Consider the following 13,322-nt stretch of genomic DNA (forward strand, 5'->3'; position numbering starts at 1 on the left):
AATATCATGAGTTGCACTATTTGCCACTAATGTTTTAAAAAAGGGTACTTTTTTTGTTAAAATTTTCAGTAATTTAATATGAAATTAACATTTTAAAAGTTCTCTTATATGATTCTCTCAAAACTTAGATCTTTTTCTACTTAACTAAGTGTTTAACCAAACTTTCATAATAGTTAGTGTATTATCTTTACATTTCAAAAGGATAATTGAAGATGTTTCAAAATCTGTATGTACAAGGCAAGGTATTTGGTATTAATTGATTATGATGGCTCTTAATATGACAGGCATAACATCTTTAGTAGACCCAAAAGAGATACTTTGTATTTTTTATTTTAAAGTATAATTTTAATAGAGAACTACTTTATAAAGTTTGAAAGAAAATACAGATTTAAAAACCTGTTTTGATGGCTCAAGTCACAAGAACAATATTCAGTTGCTTGTTAACATTCACCTGAATTTCTTTTCTGTGTTAAGAAGTGGTGGCCAGATTTGAAGTGTGACATGGTACAGAGTCTATTTTTAGTAGACTAGTATTTATCTACTATTATTTTTTCATTTACATTTGTTCAGGATTTTGTGCTACAGATGGCATAGATATTAGCATGTCTAATGCAAAATGGAAAGAAGAAAACATCACATCTGACAAGCTTGAGTGCCAATTGTAGTAGTGATTTCACTTTCATGTATAGATATCTGAATATATGTATTTGAAACATGTTTACATAATCTACTCATGACATGAAACACCAATTGAATGGGTGCAATCAGCAAGTACATTGATTAATGGCATATTGATGAATAATATATAAAGATTGTAATGCAAATGGGAGCCAATATTAACTTAAGCATTACCAGATGTTTCTGCTTTACATTCTTACTGTGTATCCCAGAAAACATATCCTAATAATAACAGTCAAAGACAGCTTCTCACTTTAATTTGTTTTATTTATTTAAATCTACCCTAGCACTTCCTAGAATTGATATATTCATAGTGATCCACAATGAGGAAAGTTAGCCAAAAAGAATAATATTTAATCCTTTCAATTTCATGAAACTAATTTTCAGTTTAGAAAGACTGAGTTAACACACCACACCACACACACACACAAATGCCCACATGCACATACACACATGCACACTTCCATAATCTGTAAATTTAAAAAAAAAAATTGTAAAATACATTTTCAATTTTCTAGCCTATGACAAATCTACTTAATTTAGTTTAGATATGAAAATTGGTCGCATTATTGTTCTTGTTACATTTACAGCCATGAGACAGACTTGTGGTTCTTCAACAGCTGTGCAGAGCAGAGACGTAAATTTAAGGTAAATGCCATTGCTTTGCTATCTTAGATGAATATTAGTTTTTAGCATTGTAATCACTTCCTTCATTGTAGGTTAATATATAATATAAAGTTCTCCTTTCTAATAGGTAATTGAATTCTAAAATTTTTATAATTCTGTCTTAAGAAGTTCAAGAATGGAATAGTAAAAAGCAAAAGAGAATTAAACTTGGGGGACTTATTCTGACTCTGCCACAAATAGTTACATAAGTTTGAGGAAGTTGCTGAACATCTTTGAAATAAAGACATTGGGCTAACTGATGAACAAGGTCTTAAATTCCATGGTTAAATATTTATTTTGTTTTCATTTTGAAGTAAGTGAAAGGTATCTTAATTTTTCAGGATTGAGTGTATCTTGTTGGATATTGCCTTATGAAGTAAGGGTTATGTTTTTTTGGCCTGGTTTTTGTTACAAAGCATTTGTTTATTAACATGCCACATCCAGAAATAGTGCCTTGGAAACAAAGAATTAAATCCCATATGTATGAAAACCATTGTGCAAATATAATTCTGTATATCTGAGAAAGCGTTGTTTTGTTTAATGCCTTGAAATGTTATAAATTGCATTTATGAGAAATATAAGCTACATAAAAATTATTTAACCAATGTATTTAATCATCTACATTGGAATATGTTTTGATATAATGCAATTTAACATTATTTTTACTTTACTATTTCATTCCAAATTGTTAAAAATAACAAAAGCTGACAAAACCAGAAATTCTATAGTAAACTAATTAGCAATACTGAAATTTCATATTCTGTGTAAAAAATCAAGAATAAGGTATAAAACTTTATAATTTGTAAAATATTCTGGAGGAAAATACTAACTTATATGGGATATGGAATCAGGCATTACAGAATGTCTTTTAGGAAATTATAAAATTTTATTTATGTAGCTATAAAGAATGAAATTGAATATTTCTTTTTCAAAATTACTTTTAAATATAATGTAAAAGAAATGGAGAGAAGCTAAACCACATTTTGTTCCAAATAAAAGCAGCATTGCCAGAAAATTGAGATATAGGTTTAAATAGAGCAATCTATTGTGATGCCAGAAATTTAGAAATAAGTTTTTAAAGATATTCTTTACTATTTATATTTTCTGTGTATTGAAAAATGAGCAGGAGGTCTAATACATTATTTCTTGATCATAATAAACGTATTTAATTCAAATATTGTTTACAAGAACAGACTGTGTCTTGTGTGGCTCTTATTTTCCCATTCCAGTGAAGAACATTTCTTAAAAGGCAGCATGAAATAGGCAAATTTAAAAGACTGTTATAGAATACAATTTTTGTTAAACTATGATGGTGTTTCTATCCATGACCAGCTGCTCAAGGCTGACACCCTGTGGAGGAGGGTCTGGGACATTGAGCTCATTACTACTGAGCATGCTTGTGTGGAAAACTTACCGTATGATATACTCTTGGCATACAGAAGAAAGAACGACGTGTTTTAGATCGGAAGCCTGCCTTTGCCATTAATAGGGCTTTGGATAGAATAACTTGATCTCTTTGGAGCCTGTTTTCTCATCCCTAAAATAGGAATAAGGATACCCAAACTTTCAAGATTGCTGTGAAGACCAAAAAGTATATTATGTGAAGTACTTAGCATAAATCCTTGGATAAGGAGTTAATAAATAATTGCCATTATACTAGCCTCCAGGAAATTGGTATTTAATTCAAGGTTATGCTATATATTTTATATCATAGCATTTGGCTGTAATTTTTTACTATTCCCAGCTATTTCAATGATTTGAAGTATACCCTTGTTGTAACTGTGTGTTTTAAGGAATACTAGAGTGTTTTCCCCTGCAATAGGCTCCGACCACATATATACTTCACATTCTCCACACATAAACTTGTATTTTAAAGTTTATCTTCTCTATTAAACTGTAAGCTATATGACAGCAGGAATCATGAATTCTCTACTCTTCTCTAGTGCCTAGCACAGTGCTTGGTGAGTAATAAAGCTCACTAAATAAACTTATTGAAACAATGAATAAGGAAGAGATTGTGCTGAGTGGAGCAGAGGAGGAGAGTTGGAGGAGGAAAAAAAAATTCATTCATTAGATATAAATTGAGTGATTATTTATCATGTGTAATATCCTCAGGGACTTATGGCTAGTTGAGGAGATATTCAGAGTTCTGCACAAATAAATACATTATTGGCCACAGTGCATGTGCTGTAGAAATGGGAAAAACAGAAAGAACAATAAGCATTTAAAAAAGAAAAGTACCAATTCAGGCTACAAGTGATCAGAGAAGACTTTGTAGAGAAGTTAGCGTGTATGATGGACTTAAAGAAAAGGAATTTGGTAGATAAATGAATTTTTGATGGAGAATTTTTTTAAAGATGTCATCAAAGATGTAGTCACAGGAAATTCTGAGATCTGCTTAGGCAAGGGTAAGTAGTTTGTTTTGATCAGCCTAGAGATATCATACTAATGGAATAATGAATGGCTGGGGGGCTAGAAATACACATCGCTGATTGTATAGAGCTTAAAATGTCAAGCTAAGAAGGCAGTATTTTATGGATTGGGTAGAAGAGGCTATTAAAGTTTTTTGATGAGGAAGTGAAATTATCAAAGTAGTGGTCTGTGAAGGTAGCAACGGTACATTTGGAGGATATTTTCAGGGAAGGGAATTCTGAGAAACCTGGAATAAGGATAATCCTTTAAAAACTATTTGGGTAGGCATGATGTTGACCTAAGCTTTAGACATGTTGAGTTTGAGGAGATGGCAAGACAAGAAAGTAGAAATAGCTAGCTTTTAGCAAACTTGAAAGAGAGCTTGACAGAGGGGTCAAGACTAAAGAGAAATATTTGGGGAGCAACACAGAAGTGATAGGTGAATCCATGGGAGTAGAGGAGATTTCTGAAAAAGGTAATTTGAAAAGAGGAACTCAGTAACATTCATATTTTTTTAGAGCAAGAAGAAAAAGCAGAAGAGACAAGAGGGGACTAGAGCAATCAAATTAGCATTGGATTTATTAAGGAAGGTCAAGAAAAAGGGGAGTTTATAAAAGTTAAGGCTTGTCAGCCACATCAAGCAATGTCCACAGGAAGGAGAACATTTTTGCATTAACACATATAGTTGATTGCAACACAGATCATTTTAAATCCCCCTCATTCTTCATCATTCATCAGTAACTCAGGATCTGCAGTACTAATGTGATCAACAATGAATGGAGAAAAATCATACTTTAACATGGATGATAAATAGAAAATAGGGAATTAATAAATGTACTTTTGCTTCTCAGATTGCAGTGTAAGAAAATGTATGTTGCATATATAATAGTGAACTTCCATAAATTAAATATGGAAGAACTTTGCTTTCTAGGAGGCCAAATTTTCTGTTTTCTTAGCTACCTTGCTAATTTTCTCTTTTCTTAGCTATCTTGCTACATTTGCTTCTTCCTGTAATCCATTAGGATTTTAAGTATATATTCCCTTGACTTCTCTACCTTAACTAAAGTGAGAGCAAGAAAGAAATAGAACATTAATATTGTTATGGGAGCTCTCTATAGGATTTAAGACTTAGGCTGCGAATTTTATCTTAAGATGTTTGGAAGTGTTATACAAGCTAAATTGAATGACAAAGTGAAGAACAGTGTCAGTACATGATTAAAGACAAAAAGTAAAATTATTTTGAAATTTACTTACATTTAAGATTATTTGTGTTTCCTCTGTGGATTCTATTTATGTATTTCTATCAACCCGCCTTCCACATTTCTATCAGTTTTCTTAAAATGTTTCTGCTACCTTCACCTTTTCTACTGCTTTCTTTTCTCCTTTACCATTTTATTTTCTTCTCTCACCATGTAATCTTGTCTATTTTACTTTATTGCTGTCTCTTTGGTCCCATAAGAAAATAGAAACTTTAACTATCTGGAACTATCTAATTCTATCATGAACCTAAAAGATATTCTAACATATCATTTTACTAACAAAATAAAACTGTGACCATTCAGTATCTAATATTTAATTCTTGTCTTACACCAAGAATAGTTTGTGCTATTAAGTTGGAGTTTCAATAGGAAAGCATGTCTCCTCTTTAGTATCTCAGCTACTTAGAAGAACTTAGAAGAACCTGGAACCCTAAGGCTTTTTCCTTTTCTTTTTAGTGCTAGAAATCTCCTGTTATGACATTTATAGTGGCTTTTTTTAAAATTGCATCAAAGTGGTTTCATTGTTCCTTAATCTTTTGGTCTGCTTTTTCAGAAAACTATTACAAAATGAATATTTAAACTAGAATTGCTTGGGATAGTTACATTAAATGGTCCGTTCTTCTAAGAACATCAAAGATTGTGCTGATCATTTTAGTAATGCTGAATTTGGAAGAACAGCATTTGGAAAAATGAAACAAATGTGAAATAAATGTTTGTTTGTTTGTTTTTGAGACAGAATCTCACTCTGTCACCCAGATTGGAGTGCAGTGGCAAGATCTCTCACTGCAACATCTGCCTCCCAGGTTCAAGAGATTCTCCTGCCTCAGCCTCCCGAATAGCTGGGATTACAGGCGTGCACCACCACGCCCAGCTAATTTTTGTATATTTAGTAGACACGGGGTTTCACCATGTTGGCCATGCTGGCCTCCAACTCCTGACCTTAAGTGAACTGCCTGTCTCAGCCTCCAAAAGTGCTGGGATTATAGGCATGAGCCACCATACCTGGCCTGTTCTTTCAAAATATTTAAGTCACTGTATCTTAATACGAAAATCATATAAGCTCATTACAAAAATCTAACATGATTTTAAGTTAAATTATGTTTGGTCACTAAGTTCCTTTACCCAAAGGCACTTGATAAATGCTAATAAATTACTATAGTATAGTGGATTTTTCATAATGAAAATTGTATTTTCTGATTAGATGATGTAGAAACCACTCACAGGAACTAATTATAGTAGAATTACAGTAGACCCTTGACATTCACAATGTATATATCCATAGATCTTCATGAACCCTCAAATTAAAAGAAAATTTCCATTTCAAACTTTGGTGGGGTTTGTGCAGACTTTCTTTTATACTGTCCTTGTTTTGGACCAAGCTACCATTGCCTTATGCAAAGTTTAAGACAAGTTAACAACTTAAAACATTTCAATAAAATTTGCCCTGTGAATAATTTTCAATTTTCCAAAAACAAACATGTTTTTTTACATTATAGGTTCTCCTACATTAGTGAGGTAGATAACAGCAAAGCTACATTAGTGATAGAAAAATCCATATGAATTTAGGAATTAGGTTATGTGTGTGAGAAGTGAGCAGTCTAAAGACCAGCTCAACCTTTCAGCTGCTTGATTGTTTCATGGCTTGAAGAATTGCACAGGTGCAATACCTAGAGACTTAGCGATCATATGCAAATAACCAGACAAATCCATAACATCTGTGAATTTTAAGCCTCTAGTCTACCAAATCTTGCCATCTCTCATCTATGAGAAAAACCCACAGTGAACAAACAAGTACCCCCTACTTTCCTTGTTATTTTATTAAAGACTTGAGAGAAACTCCCTGTCTTAAAATTTTTATCCTCCTTAATTGTAAATCTCCAGTGGCATCAAAAAATTACCAGGAAATATTCCTTCAGAGTAAAAGTTGCCTAGCATGTTTTTCTTCTTCTTCTTCTCCTTCTCCTTCTCCTTCTTCTCCTCCTCCTCCTCCTCCTCCTCCTTCTCCTTCCTCTTCCTCTTCCTCTTCTTCTTCTTTTTCTTCTTCTTCCTCTTCTTCATTTTCTTTTTCTTTTTCTTAATAGAGACAAGGTCTCACTGCGTTGCCCAGGCTGAGCTGTGAATCCTGGGTTCGAGTGATTCTGCCTCAGCCTCCCAACTGTCAGGGTTACAGGGAATAGGGAAAGGCTGTGTCTTGAGTATGAAGAGACCTCTCACAAATACTGAATAAATTAGTAGAGACTTGACTTTAATGGCCATTCATTGTTTCCTAGTTTGGTTCAGGGATTCTGAATTTAGGATTTTATGCCCCTCCCCGCCCTCCCAGTTACAGAGCCTCTGTCTAAATTCAGTTAAAGGTCTTGAATCAAATCAAGCTGTGGCTAAAAGTATTTTGGTTTTTGTCATTTGATTGTGCCTATTTTTACAGTTTTAAGTTTTATCAGTGTAGACGCAGAACCTTTAGTACCTAATAGTTAAGCATTTTGATAACACAAAATACACAGAAAATTCCTTTGCAAAGTATATAAATCCTTACACTTTTAATGCTAACACTTGCATTGCTGTAAAAGCTGCCATCTTGACATCTTCTACTGCTAGTGCTACTGCACATTCTCAAGTGACAAACCAAGGAACACATTGAACATTATGATGTGCTGACATGAAGAAATCTGTTGTCTCACAGAAAGACTGTAGCAAATTCTTGGATAGAATATCTCTGTAAAAGCAAACAAACATAAAAAAACCAAAATTATTCTCTCTACATTCTACCTTCTTCCCATAGAATCAAGCCTTTAAGACATATTAACTTGTGATTAAAATATGACTAAAACTATAGTTTCTCAAAATCATGGCCATCATTTGAATTTTTCCTTCCTTTCAGGAGAATTTATTTTCCTTAATCAATAACTATCACCACTCCCATACACAGTCTTAGAGCACATTTATACCGTTCATTTTCAAGTCTTATAAAAATGGAGTTCTTGGGTCTATCCCAGACTACTGAATTAAAATTGAGGAGAGAGGGTTGGAATCTTTGGAAATAAAGATATTTAAAACTCTCCAGGAGATACAATACAGTTGACCTACAGAACAGTATATAGGAAGCCTGAACTATTCTCTTCTGGAATAAGAAAACAGTTAACCCCAAATTCTATTAATGTACTATATGATTTTCCCTCTCTGGGATTCAGTTTTCCAGTGCTTACAATGAAAAGGCTGAACTAGTGATACTTCAGGTAACTTCCAGATAGAACTGTCATCGAGTCTCAACCCAGCACTAACTTTTGTTTGTTTATATGTTTATTATCTAAATCTGAAGTAATTAAAAAGAATTCTGAGCAGGTTTCTTGAGATGGCTCTCTCTGATCAGCGTTTTCAGGATCATTTCCAACAATATTGTCAGAATTTTATTTTTACTATCATGATTTCTTATGTAAAATCTTCAGTAATGAACTCATACCATTCTTATCTTTAATATTTTAAAATAATATCTGCATCCTAAACTCCTTAGTATATATCTGCTATGCTCAATAGGCTTCCCTTTGGTATTAGAAACCTTAAGAAAAAATTGATTGCATTGTATCAATCAGTAGATTGATAGTTGTCTGCTGCAATGCCTCTGGCACTCTGATCTCATTGTCCACTACCCAGTTTTTACATGTTATGTGAGCTGCAGTATCAAACTACTTATAGTTACTCAAACATCAGTTCATGTCTCCATGCAGCTGTCCTTCCCTTGTTTTTTTCTCAATAGGCTTTTCTACACCTTTTCATCTAGAAATCTTTTTTGCATCTTTTACATTTCAATTGTGTGTCAACTACTCAGCACACACACACTATGTGGAATTAATTATTCCCTTCCACATATTACTTATATGTCTTGTTAATACATCTATTCTCGTATGTATCACACTGAATCATAATTACTATAAGCTTCTTGAGGGCCAAGACCGTGCCTTATTCATCTTCATGTTTCCACTATCTGACCCATCATAGGTTTTCCATAAATTTGTATATAACTCTATCAAGCTCCTCTTTTCTCCTAGGCTCCAGATGTGTTTTTTCACTTGCTTACTGGGGCATCTCAACCTAGATCAACATGTTCTAATGTGAAGTTATTTGTTTTTCCTTACCCAGTCCAATGTTTTCATCAGCTTTACCTGACCCCATTCCGTAGACTCCAGCCATTAAGCCCTTCTGATCTGTTAGTGTCATATTCCTCTGCCCTAATGATGTAAAAATTGCCCCGTTCTTCAACCTCAGCATGTCACAAAAGGCTTTTCAGAGACTGGTGCTATGCACCATCATACACCTGATACATTACAACCATGACTTAATCCTTACTGCTCTCCAAACATACTATTTATTTGTTCATTCATTCATTCACAAATGAATAGGTTGTTTTACATATGCCAGGTGCTTTGCAGGGCATCATTAACTATACAAACTTTGATACCTACTTGTTTTTATTCCTGCTTCTCCATCTGTTTAGAAGGTCATTCCAACACCCCTTATCTGATTGGCAAACTCCTATACATACTTCAAGGCCCCTAATCCCTGGAGTCTTCTCTGATGCATCAAAAAGAAAAAAGAAATCCCTTTTCACACAAGTGAATATCCAGAATTGCATTTTTATGTTATTATCCCAAATATACTAGTTACAAAGATAGATTATACCATATTTTATTACAGTTACCTGATTACTTCTCTAGCTCAATCTCAGACTCTAAATCCTTGGATGTCAGAGATTGCATTTTATTCATGTTTATAACCTCACTTCCTACCACAATGCTTGACACATGGTAGATGCTAAATAAAATTCTTGCCAAATTGAATTGGATTCTGTAAACTGTATTGCTCCTTCTCTGTCCTATAAGACTATGGTATCACTTCCATTCAACTGATGAAACAAGTATTAAAGTATGATATTTATCAGGTTATTTGTTTTTGTAGAAAACAAAATATAAGCAGATATGAATATCTTTAGAAGACATGATTCAGGTCACATTACCCAACTCTCTCTCATATAACTACTTTGTCTGCTTCTGTTAGGCAGGCTGTTTATGAAATACTACTTCTAATGATTTGTTTCTTGGCTAGATAACATATAACATACTATTTTTTTAGCAATAACAATTAATTCTTTTTTATCTTTATGTAAATGTTTTCTTCTTTGATTCTATCTTCTGTATTATGAATTTTATACACACATTGTTTGCTTATGATAAATCCCTTACTTCCTACTTATTTTTTGAACAAAATATAACTCCTTCATTGCTCCATATTAATCATGTTTCTGATGCCACTATGTATCAATAATACTTTCACGAGGGAACCGGAAGTGAGATACCTGCTTGAGAAAATGGTATTAGAAATATATGTGATTGACCTGGCGCTGTGGCTCATGCCTATAATCCCAACAGTTTGGGAGGCCGAGGCGGGCGGATCACAAGGTCAGGAGATGGAGACCATCCTGGCTAACACGGTGAAACCTGTCTCTACTAAAAAAAATTACAAAAAAATTAGCCAGGAATGGTGGCACATGCCTGTAGTCCCAGCCACTGGGGAGGCTGAGGCAGGAGAATTGCTCGAACCTGGGAGGCGGAGGTTGCAGTGAGTTGAGGTCGTGCCACTGCACTCCAGCCTGGGCAACAGAGCCAGACTCCGTCTCAAAAAAAAAAAGAAAAATATATGTAATTACAATAAGATGTGAGGATTTCTCAAATATCAAGAAACTATACTTTCTGCGTGATTTATTGGTGTATAATTTTTGTGATTTAATTATATCTATTGCCTTAGCCAAATGAATTATATGTTTCCACTAAAATATTATCTAAACGTACTATGAAGTTTATTAGCTGCTTTATTTAGAATTATAGATTTATTTTTGTCACGAAGCATGAACTCCATAGACAAGGAGTCCAGAGCTGACTGGTGCACCTGCTCAAGGATGACATAGAGGACCAAGGTTCCTTTTAGCTAGCTTCCTGCTCTGCCCCTATGTCGCTTTTGTCTTCATGGCCACAGATAACTCTCCTCCCTCCAGACATTATGCCCATGTTTTAGGCAAAAAGAAGGGAACAACAAAACAGAAAAGGCACATTAGAAATAGGTGCAGACCAGCATTTTAATAACCAGCTTTCTCAGAAGCCTCAAACAGGGATTTCTGTTTCCATTTCACCATCCTGAACAGTATCATACGAATACTCATCACTTCAGCTGAGTCTGTGAAGCTGATCATGTTCAGTCAGGCACTTTGTCACATTGAACAAAGTTGGGGCTCTTTTGATAGAGAAAAATAGAAGGTTGAATTTGGGGATGAACATCTAGCAATTTCTGCCACCAACGGTTTACCAAATATATTAGTACTGACTCACAGGACCCTAGAGATACGTGAAAAGAGATGTTATGACTTGAAATACTTTCGTGAAAGAAATTTTCTTTGTTTTTTTCTTCCAGGAAAACTTAGAAATATGCAAACCTGTGTATTATGTGACTAATGTCCAGTGGGTTATAGGGTTTTAAGTTTTAATATTTTTATTTGTACTTAAAATGTTATTAAAGACTCAGTATATACTCAGCATTAGGTAAAGCACAATACAAAGTAAACTATGCAAAGATGATTCTTTCCCTCCAGGAAGTTACTGCTGAATGTTGGCAGTGCTGATGAGGGATTCTGATGGAACATATGTAAGCAGTGGAACAAACACTGGATAGTTTAACTAAATGAAACGTTTGCATACTTTGCAAGTAGAGAAGCAAATGTTTTTTGAAAGGTGGGGAAAAATCGTAGAAGATGAATTTTAAACAAGTTCAGAACAGAAAAATGTTTCATTTAGCTATTACATATTAGATTCTGGCATCACTGGAACACTTCAGAAAGTCTTAACATTCCTCCCAGCTGCAGTGAATTCTCTGTGTTTCCTGCAGGAATTACTGTGAGCAGCTATACTGCAAAAATTGATACTTTTGGCAGTACCTGGAAGAAGGTCCAAGGAAAAGGTCCAAGGAAACCTTGCTTCCTCTTGCCCCAAACTTCCATTGACACATATTGCTGTGTTCTAGGTTCCAGATACTTTGCCCCAGTGATCATTCATTGTGTTCCCACATAAACCCCAGAATTGATTGGTACTGTCCGTATATCCCTTATGAAGACCCTGAGAGCCAGAAAGTTGCAGTACATTTCCCAAGTACCTAGGGTCAAACTTCAGTTCTGTCCAATTACAAGGTCTCTTTGTTTCCTCCACCCTTTTCAGGGTATATTTGAAATAAATGAATCATATCCTTGGGAATTCTTGGTTTCAGGGAATAGCAGGAGGACAGGAAGGGCAGAAATGTTTTATTCTGTGAAGGCTGCCATCTTATTGAAGGCTGCCCCATTGTGGAGGATGGAGGAAGAATGTGAGGTCTCTATGCCATATCTAACTCTGCCCAGCCAAACCAGGATTGTTCTTGGACATGTTTGTCATCACTTCGTCCACGGCACCATGAGAATAAGAATTAGTCACTGGTTTGGCCCTGAGATGCTGTAAATGCATAATGATTTTTAATAATCACACCTCTCATAATAGGTCTTGCGTGCTTTCCAGTAATTATCCAGGATGAAATTAAAATGAACTTAGTCCATCTTTTTAAAACCTGTGGTTTGTGGAATTTGTGCAATTGGATTTTGTCTTTCAAATTAAAACAAAAATAGTATGATAAACTTATCTTTAGAGAAATACATTATAAATGTGGAAAACAAATAAAATAGGCCAATAACCACATCATTTTTATTCTCTGTAGCAAAACTATTATTAAAGGTTTGTCTACCTGTTTTTATCAGTTTTTCTTCTGTGTGGTTTCTTTTAACTTTAATTTTAATATTTATTTACAGTAAGGCATTTTGTGTCTCATTAGGCCAGTAAGTTAAAATCCTAATACCAAGGCTTTTTTTCTTTTTTGAGACGGAGTCTCGCTCTGTCGCCCAGGCTAGAGTGCAGTGGGGCGATCTCAGTTACTGCAAGCACCGCCTCCCGGGTTCACGCCATTCTCCTACCTCAGCCTCCCGAGTAGCTGGGACTAGAGGCGCCCGCCACCATGCCCGGCTAATTTTTGTATTTTTAGTAGAGACGGGGTTTCACCATGTTAGCCAGGATGGTCTCGATCTCCTGACCTCGTGATCCACCTGCCTCGGCCTCCCAAAGTGCTGGGATTACAGGCGTGAGCCACCGCGCCCGGCCTCATCTATCTTTTGAAGAAGGTATTTCTTTCTTCCGACCTCCCTCTCTCCCACCTTTTCTCTCTCTCTCTCTCTTTCTTTCATTGCAC

At 34.8% G+C, this 13,322-nt stretch overlaps 1 protein-coding gene across 7 annotated transcripts in view; it reads left to right on the forward strand.

The window, feature by feature from the left end:
* FOXP2 (forkhead box P2) overlaps positions 1-13,322 on the forward strand; it is a 277,840-nt gene that overhangs the window by 118,779 nt on the left and 145,739 nt on the right. Inside the window, exon 4 of one of the 7 annotated variants that reach the window (XM_023228239.3) lies at positions 1,269-1,326. The exons of the other annotated variants lie outside the window; for them this stretch is intronic. The gene's annotated coding sequence lies outside the window, so the exon portion shown is untranslated. The remainder of the gene's footprint in view (positions 1-1,268; positions 1,327-13,322) is intronic. 7 annotated transcript variants of the gene reach the window in all.

Source organism: Piliocolobus tephrosceles, chromosome 8 (assembly GCF_002776525.5).
Source record: "Piliocolobus tephrosceles isolate RC106 chromosome 8, ASM277652v3, whole genome shotgun sequence".
NCBI classification, from domain to species: domain Eukaryota; kingdom Metazoa; phylum Chordata; class Mammalia; order Primates; family Cercopithecidae; genus Piliocolobus; species Piliocolobus tephrosceles.